Here is a 9,153-nt window from a genome sequence, read left to right on the forward strand (position 1 = left end):
CCGTTCACCACTACTCTCTGCCTCCTTCCCTTTAGCCAATTATGTGCCCAGGTTATCACCTGCCCTTTAATCCCACGTTTCCGAATACGTCTGTTATGTGTTAATTTCTAAAATGTGTCCTGAGACTAGCTGTAGCCCCGTAATTTTATTCTTAAGCAATGAGAATACAGATATTAAGACCGAGTGATAGATCGGGTTCATTTCCATTACCGGGAGGTGACGGGACCCGAGGAGGGGAATTTCCATCTGGGTTTATATTTTCCGAAAGCGGAGACGAAAAACAGCAAAGCTCATCCCGTCGAAATAAAGCAACTGGACAGAAGATCCAACAGCCTTGTCCCATCCCGGGTTTCCAGACCTGGCCGTTCAAGGAAGCCTGATAAGTCCATCAGGGGAAATAGAGAGAAAGAAGAAACACAGACAGAGATAGAGAGATGCATGCAAAGAAAAATAGTATAAATCTCCAAATTCTGTGATTGAGCAGAATTTAAAGTACAGGTTAAAATAAATTCAGTCTCATGTCGTGAAATCTTTTAGGTGAACAATGGGCTGGATTATCCTTTATGCTCTGAGGGAGTAAACACTGCCTGGTAACTACAGCTCTTATTTATTTGAGCATTTCACAGTGGCGATGTGAGGTGGTTTCAAGCCCCCATTGAATTACACGGCTATGTTTGACCCACTCCTTACGTAACCCACAGGAACTGCACGGCAGTGGAGCAGACTGCGTAGGGTTATCACGGGAACTCTGCCAGACCGCATGTTCTGGACATGTACCCAACGCTACACGTGCAGCCTGCAGTTGTGTGTGCATTAGTATTTCAGTGTTAGTATCTTCGCCTGCCGGTGGGAAATCAGGGATTTGGTTCCAGTCCAATTCAGCATCCTTTACCTTTTGTATTCTGTACCCGTGAGATGGCCTGAGTTGGGATAAATTAATTTGCCGGCTTCAGTCAGTACAACTTCGAGAAAACTTGTCTTCATTTCGTCTCAGTGTGTTGCGTGGACAAACCCTCTGCATTCTGTCCTCTGGCGCTCAAACATTCTCTGCTGGAGATAAGTCAAAACCGCTGAAAAGCTGTGAGAAGCCAATTGGTGATTTTTGACCAAAAATGGGGACACAACGGGGCTGATCCGGCACTTGAACCAGTGAAACTCCCTGAGCGAGAATCAGACCCAAAGACCAACTGGCAACAGAGCCGTGCAGCCACTGTAAAATTTCGCTGCCTTGAAGCCGATCCACCATCCTTTCAGAACGCTCTGTCCCTCCAATCTCGCTTTCTTGTACGATGTACGATGTAGAGCAACATCAGGTTGTACACGAATTATTTCACATCGACAATATTAGCCTCTCTTTATCAAATTCGTTTTGAATGTATGACTTGTATTTTCAAGTAACAATTTACAGAACGAATTGCTCCGAAACGACATTGTCATCTGTCTCGGCATCGTCATAGTTTACACTCTACCATAAGTATATTTCACTCAAATTGCTGCTTCCATTCACTATGAGGGCGAAGAGACATAAATGTGGGTACATTAGCTCCGAATTTATCAGCTGGGTTCCACCTTTACTTGTCCAACCGCCTCAATCTTTTTATTCTTTACCCTTCTCTGCTGGTTTTGCAGTTTAGATCAGAATTACATCGGGGACAACACAGAGAGACAAGAGTCAGAGACAGGGGGAGATAGAGAGATGCACGAAAAGAAAATAAAGAGTATAAATGTCAGGTCTTGTAAGCTAGCAGAATTTAAGTTACAGATTGGGAGAGATTCCTTCTCGGGTCTTGAATTCTTTCAAGAGAAGTTTGGGCACCCAATCAAAAGCACCCGCCACGCTGAAATATCTGTCATGCTGAGCGAGAAATAAATGCGGTCAACTAACTCCATGTTTTCTATTTCAGCATTGAAGAGATCTTTAAACAGTGACGCTGCGAGCAGAATTCAAATCGAGGGAGAAAAACACCAATGGAATTTTGAGACCAACGCTTCAATCACTCGGCCATCCCAACAGCAAACGGCATGTTCGTTCAGAGATCATTTCAAATGGAAACAAGCAAGGCATCCTTTATGAGCATTGGTGGTTCAGGGGTAGAATTCTCGCCTGCCACGCGGGAGACCCGGGTTCGATTCCCGGCCAAAGCAGTAAGTTTTTGCATTCTGGACCATGCGGAACTGAGGAACAGGAGTGGGCCATTTGGACACCACGAGCCTGTTCCACAATTCAATGAGATCATGGCTGATCTGTGACGTAACTCCATATATGGGCCTTAGCCGCATATCTCTTAATACCTTTGGTGAACAAAATAATTTCAATCTCAGCTTTAAAATCAACAATTGAGCTCGCATCAACTGCCGTTTGCGGAAAAGATTTTCAAACTTCCACCTCCTTTTGCTGATAGAAGCATTTCCTAACTTCAATCCTGAAAGTCCTGACTCTAATGTTTCGGCCGTGTCCCCCCATCCTGGACTCCCCAACCAGCGGAAATGGTTTCTCTCCATCAACCCCATCAGTTCTCATTAATATCTTGAAAACTTCGATCAAATCAGCCCTTAATCTACTAAATTTCGGGGAATATAGCCCCAGTTTGTGTAATCTCTCATCGTAATTTAACCCTTGGAGTCCAGGTATCATTCTAGTAAATCTACGCTGCACTCCATTCACGGCCAATATATCCTTCCTAAGATGCGGTGCTAGAACTGAACACAGTACTCCAGGTGTGGTCCAACAAGAGGTTTGTATAGCTGTAGCATAATGTCTATCCCCTTGTCGTCTCGTCCTCTAGATATAAAGGCCAGCATTCCATTAGCCTTTTCGATTATTTTTTGTACCTGTCCATGATATTTAATGATCTATGTACATGGACCCTATGTCCTTTTGGAACTCCACAGTTTCGAGTTTTTCTCCATTTAGAACGTATTCTGATCTATCCTTTTTAGGTCCAAAGTGGATGACCTCACACTTGCGTCAATTCAAATCCATTTGCCACAGTTTTGCCCATTCATTTATTATATTACTGTCTCTCTGTAATTTTATGCCTCTATCTACTCTGCTTACAATGCTGCCCATCTTGGTGTCATCAGCAAACTTGGATATGTGGCTCTCTATCCCATCATCCAATATCAATGAGACCGTCTGAATTGAGATAAATTCACAGTCAGCTTCAATCTCCTCATCATCTTGAGACATTTTATTTCCTTCACTTGTGTTGTGACATGGAAACTTCCGAACTCTGTCCTCTGGAGCTCAAACATCCTCTGGATGTAATTCAATTCTACCAACAGCAACACTGGAAAGATGTCAGAATCCAATTGGAGACTTTTCACTAAAAGCAGCGAGACAGCAGGGCTCGTCCGCGATTTGAACCCAGGATCTCTCGCATATCAATCAATAAAACCCCCGAAGCGAGAATCATATCCCGAGGCCAACGCACCGCTCTCATTATGCAGCCAGTGTAAACGTTCACTGCCTCCGACAACCGCTCGGCCATCCTGTCAGACCTCTTCTGTCCATCCAATCTCGTTTTCTATTCCGGTGTGCAGCAATATCAAGTTATACACTAACTATTTCCAGTCACCAATATTAGTCTCCCTTCACCAAATTGGTTTCGACTTACGACTTGTATTATCAAGTGAGACGTTCCAGAATGAGTTGCTCTGAAACCACATTGCTTGGGAGGATACTGAGAGGTGGAGACGAACAGCGGGAACTTGGAGTGCATGTCCACAGATCACTGAAGGTAGCAAGACAGGTGGATAAGGTGGTTAAGAAGACATTCGGGATACTTTCCTTTATTAGCCTAGGCATAGGATATAATTGCAGGGAGGTGATCTGACAACTACATAAAACACTAGTAAGGCCACAGCTCGAGTACAGTTCTGGTCACCACATTAGGGGAAAGATGTGATTGCTCTAGAGAGGGCCATGATGTGGAGATGCCGGTGATGGACTGGGGTGGACAAATGTAACGAATCTTACAACACCAGGTTATAGTCCAACAATTTTATTTTAAAATCACAAGCTTTCGGAGATTATCCCCTTCGTCAGGTGAATGAGTGAAAGGTTCTCAAATTGCATATCTTATATTAGGCTGGGACAGCATCACACCAATCAAAAGGTGTCGTTGTTGTTCAAACAGGCCAGTCACGGAGAACAGTACGTCCCAGTACACTGAATAAACATTGTGTCAATTACACAGACAGAGAGAAAGAGACCCAAATGGCAGAGAGAGAGAGAGAGAGAATATTAAAGGGTACAGAGGAGATTTACGACGACGTTGCCAGGAGTTGAGAATTTTAGCTATGATGAAAGATTGGATAGGCTGGGATTGTTTTCTTTGGAACCAAGGACATTTAGACTCTTATTGTCCAAGTAGCATGCGGCCTCCTTGTTCTTTCTACCAAAATGCTCCACTTCACCCGCATCTGCATTTAGATTCATTTGCTAATTATACACCCATTTTGCCAGTTTATTAATGTTTTCTTGTATTTGGTCGCAATCGTCATCAATATTATCTATACCCCACCCCACCCACCCACAGCCCCCCGCCCCGCTAATCTGGTGTCATCCGTAAATTTTGAAATTGTACTTCCGATTCCCGAGTCCAAATCGTTTATGTAAATTGTGAACAGTGTCCCAGAACCGACCCTTGTGGAACACCTCATTCCACCTTATACAGTCTGAGTAACGACCCTTAACCCCTGCTATCTGTTATAGAGCAGTGATCAAGAGCAACTTCTTCACGTAGGGAGTTGTGAGACTGTGAAATTCACTTCCACGGTTAGTGTTTGGGGCACACAGTTCTGTAATGACAAGTGGTCCTCATGTTTTAATCCAAGACAGGCCTCAGCCCAGTCATTTACTCCAAATGTTGATGCAATGGTTCAAGCTAAGAGGTGCCAGGTATCGGGAGCCGCAGTAGCAGTAAATGAAACCCAAATGCAAGTAAGCACCAGTATAGTCCATCTTCATCTATTTCTAGTTTACAACTTTTGTTGAATGTGGCCCAGGCCAAGTGCCAGGATATCGGATCAGGCCCACCATAGAAAATGAGTTTCGCACCCCTGAGATAGACAATGTGAACCGGATTACCCTCATCCACTAACCCGGTAACTTCTTCAAAAAACTCAAGCAAGTTTGTGAGACACGACCTTCTTTCCCGGAAGCCGTGTTGAGTATCTCTAATGGCTCCTTCTTTTTCCCCGTGATCATAAACAGCATCTCTTAGGATCCCTTCAAGCATCTTCCCTCTGATCGAGGTCACACTGATGGGCCTGTCATTCCCTGGCTATGATTTGTCCCCGTTAATGAAAATGGGAACTACGTGAGCTACCTTCCAATCTCAGGGAACAATCCCTGACTCTATTGAGCAGTTGAAGATACAGGCAAGGGGCTCACAGAGCACCCGTCCCATCTCTTTAAACACCCGGGGGTGGATATCATCTGGACCTGGAGCACAAAGTATTTTGAGATTTCATATTTTATCCAAGATCACATCCCTTTCTATTTTAATATTTATGATGCTATTGTCGACAGCACATCCCACAGCTGGAATCTGAGCATCATCCACAGGAGTGTAGGCTGATGAGAAATAGTCATTTAACAGCTCTGCCATAGCCCGGGAATCTGTCCTGAACTGTCTTTCAGTGGCCCGAAACCATCTTCAATGGTCTTCTGACTCCTGACGCAGCTGGAAAAGCTTCTCCTATTATTAAAATTGTGCACCATCTTCTTTTCCAAAGATCTCTGAGCTTCTCTAATGGCTGCTTTTGTCTCCCTTGATTGTGGGTGATATTTGTCCCAATTCTCCTGTGAACTGAATTCATCCTGGCCTGACCTGAGTTAAATGTAAGACAGTTCGGGGAGTCAGGAATCATTCACCACAAGACCTCCACTGACAGCTAAAACCCCAGACGGTTCCTTAGTAAGGATTCCTCTGGTTCCTCGGCATATATTTGTCAGGATACCGAAACCCAGCTTTCTTACAGTCCACTCCTGGAGGCCCCACTCCCTGAGCCTGCAACCTTCAGCAGGGTCAGTGGTGGAGTCCCGCAGTGGGGGTGATCCCAGAGTAACTGTCGAGATCGCCCCCACCCCGTGAATGGTCAGGGTCGTGTATCTTTCATTATCCTGGTGTCTAACACAAAGACATCAATAAAACAGGGAATTCTGGAAACACACTGCAGGTCCTTCTTTACCTACAGATCAAATGCCTGTTGTATAATTGTACCAGCAGTTAACAGGCTCCTGTGAATTAACTCTTCTGCTGTTTTATTGCACGCTTTAACCCACTGATTTTAAATGGGTTTATTTTCGCCTGCCTTAATTGGTAGACTCAGGACTGTCACACAAACAATTTAAATCTTCATAGAATAATTACCAGTTATTTTTAGACTGGAGACTTAAACCTGCCGTTTCACTTCCAGTCAGGTATCGATCACAGTTTTACACCAATCTCTGATTTGACAGCACTTTTCCAGCATTCACCATTGTCCTTCTTGACTCCAATGGAAAGGACCCTTCTGTTCCGTGCCGAGGAGATCTGAACCATGAAAGAGAGCGGCTGGGACACATTTCTTACACGCAAGATAAACCCGCACGGCGACTTCACTGTCAGTGAAGAGAGACGAGAATGAACAAAGTGCCGTTTGCCCCTCTCAGTGTGGCCCTGAAGGACTGTGTCCAGGCTGAAGTTCTGTTCCCACCGGACGATCCTCCCCCCAGATTGTCCTTTCTGGGATCCAGCCAGGTGATGCTAAACACTCAGGTGGGAAAGACCAAAATCAACAATAAAGTGTTTAAAACAAAGCTAATTTATTTAACAGATATTCAGAATATTAAACTCCAGCCCAGTTATAGGGGTTACTAACATCAGCAGAAACAAACCCCAACTGTCAGAATGAACATGGTTCAGTCCTGGATGGGATTAACAGCAGAATCCAACCCCTGCAGTCATATGTGAACTCGCTGGTGTCTCAGCACGTGTGATGACTGAGTGAATCCCTTCCCACACACGGAGCAGGTGAACAATCTCTCCCCAATAGGTGTGAGTTGATGTGTCAGCAGTTCTTTTCTGCTTTTAAAGCTCTTCTCACAGTCACTGAGTTTAAAGGTCACTCAATAGTGTGAACAAGTTGATGTCTCAGAAGGTGAGATGAATTAGTGAATCCCTTCCCGCACACGGAGCAGGTGAACAGTCTCTCCCCAGTGTGAGTGCGTTGGTGTTTCAGCAGCTCATTTGTGCTTTTAAAACACTTCTCACAGTCAGAACATTTAAAAAGTCTCTCCCCAGTGTGAGTACGTTGGTGTGTCAGCAGATTCCTTTTGATTTTATATCTGGTCCCACAGTCAGAACATTTAAAAGGTTTCTCATCAGTGTGAACTCGCTGGTGTCTCAGCAGGTTGGATGACTCAGTGAATCTCTTCCCACACACAGAGCAGGAGAATGGCCTCTCCCCAGTGTGAACTCGCTGGTGTATCAGCAGGGTGGATGACTGAGTGAATCTCTTCTTACACACGGAGCAGGAGAATGGCCTCTCCCCAGTGTGAACTCGCTGGTGTTTCAGCAGGTTGGATGACTGAGTGAATCTCTTCTTACACACGGAACAGGAGAATGGCCTCTCCCCAGTGTGAATTCGCTGGTGTCTCAGCAGGGTGGACGAACGAGTAAATCTCTTCTTACACACAGTGCAGATGAACGGCCTCTCCCCAGTGTCACCGTGCTGATGTCTCAGAAGTTTGTTTCTGCTTTTAAAGCTCTTCCCACAGTCAGAGCATGTAAAAGTATCTCTCATCAGAATGAACTCGTTGGTGTGTCAGCAGGTGGGATGACTCAGTGAATCTCTTCTTACACACGGAGCAGATGAACGGCCTCTCCCCGGTGTGTCTGCGTCGATGAATTTCCAGCTGTGACGGGTAATTGAATCCCTTCCCACAGTCCCCACATTTCCACGGTTTCTCCATGGTCCGGGTGTCCTTGTGTCTCTCCAGGTTGGACGATCAGTCGAAGCCTCGTCCACACTCAGAACACGTGTACAGTTTCTCCCCGCTGTGAATGGTGTGATGTCTTTTCAGGCTTTGGAACTGGTTAAAGCTCTTTCCACAGTCAGTGCACTGGAACACTCTCACTCGGGTGTGTGTGTCTCGGTGCTTTTCCACTCACAATGATGTTTCAAATCTTTTCCCAAAGACAGAACAGACAAACATTTCTCCTCCACATTCAAAGGCCGATGATATTCAGGTCCTGATGAATAGAGTGACTCTGTCAGATCTTGACGTGGTCTTTGGTTTGAGTTTCCTGTCTGCAAATCCACCCCTTCAAATACCCTGGAAAAGAAGTTTATAAAAGTTATCACTGTAAGTACAGGATAAAAATTTAGAACAGACAATTCTAGTTTCTATGGAACATTCTTTCCTCTCTTGTTCCTCAAAGCTGTAAATCCCCGTCCCACACACTCTCCCTCGTCCCTGAGCTGAAATCCAAACTCATCCTATCATCTTTCAGTGGTGCTGAACCATGAGTGAAAGGGTGAGAGCGTGAATATGAGAGAGTGAATGTGAGAGAGTGAATGTGAGAGAGTGAATGTGAGAGAGTGAATGTGAGAGAGTGTGAAAGAGTGAATGTGAGAGAGTGAATGTGAGTACAGCAGTGGGCTCGGTGTGGAGAATGAAGTGGGACAGGTGGAGCATGTTTCAGTGGGGCAGCAGTGATCATAATCTCATTAGGTTTAGAACAATTATGGAAAAGGACAAGGGACAGTCAAATGTGAAAATTCCTAACTGGAAGAGGGCGAATTTCAGTGAGTTAAAAAGGGATCTTATCCAGGTGGATTGGAATCAAAAATTGGCAACAAAACAGTAATTGACAATGGGAGGCCTTCAAGGAGGAGTTGGTTTGAGTACAGAGCAGACAGATTCCCACGAGGAGGAAAGGAACGGCCTCCAAAGCTGGAGATTTCTGGATGACAAAAGGTGTAGAGATCGTTATTTCTCCTTCATTTGCAGACGCTCACTGACCCACCATTATTTCTCCTTCATTTATAGACACTCCCTGACGGATCAGCATTTCTACTTCATTTACAGACGCTCCCTGATGGATCAGCATTTCTACTTCATTTACAGACGCTCCCTGACCCACCATTATTTCTCCTTCA

General features: G+C 44.9%; 1 non-coding gene across 1 annotated transcript; it reads left to right on the top strand.

Annotated features, from left to right (window-relative positions):
* The first annotated feature begins 2,074 nt into the window (after window positions 1-2,074).
* On the top strand, window positions 2,075-2,145 carry trnag-gcc (transfer RNA glycine (anticodon GCC)). The gene has a single exon. It is a non-coding gene; the product is annotated as a tRNA-Gly (tRNA).
* The last annotated feature ends 7,008 nt before the right edge of the window (window positions 2,146-9,153 follow it).

The sequence above is a fragment of the Heptranchias perlo genome, chromosome 20, assembly GCF_035084215.1.
Source record: "Heptranchias perlo isolate sHepPer1 chromosome 20, sHepPer1.hap1, whole genome shotgun sequence".
In the NCBI taxonomy this organism is placed as follows: Eukaryota; Metazoa; Chordata; class Chondrichthyes; order Hexanchiformes; family Hexanchidae; genus Heptranchias; species Heptranchias perlo.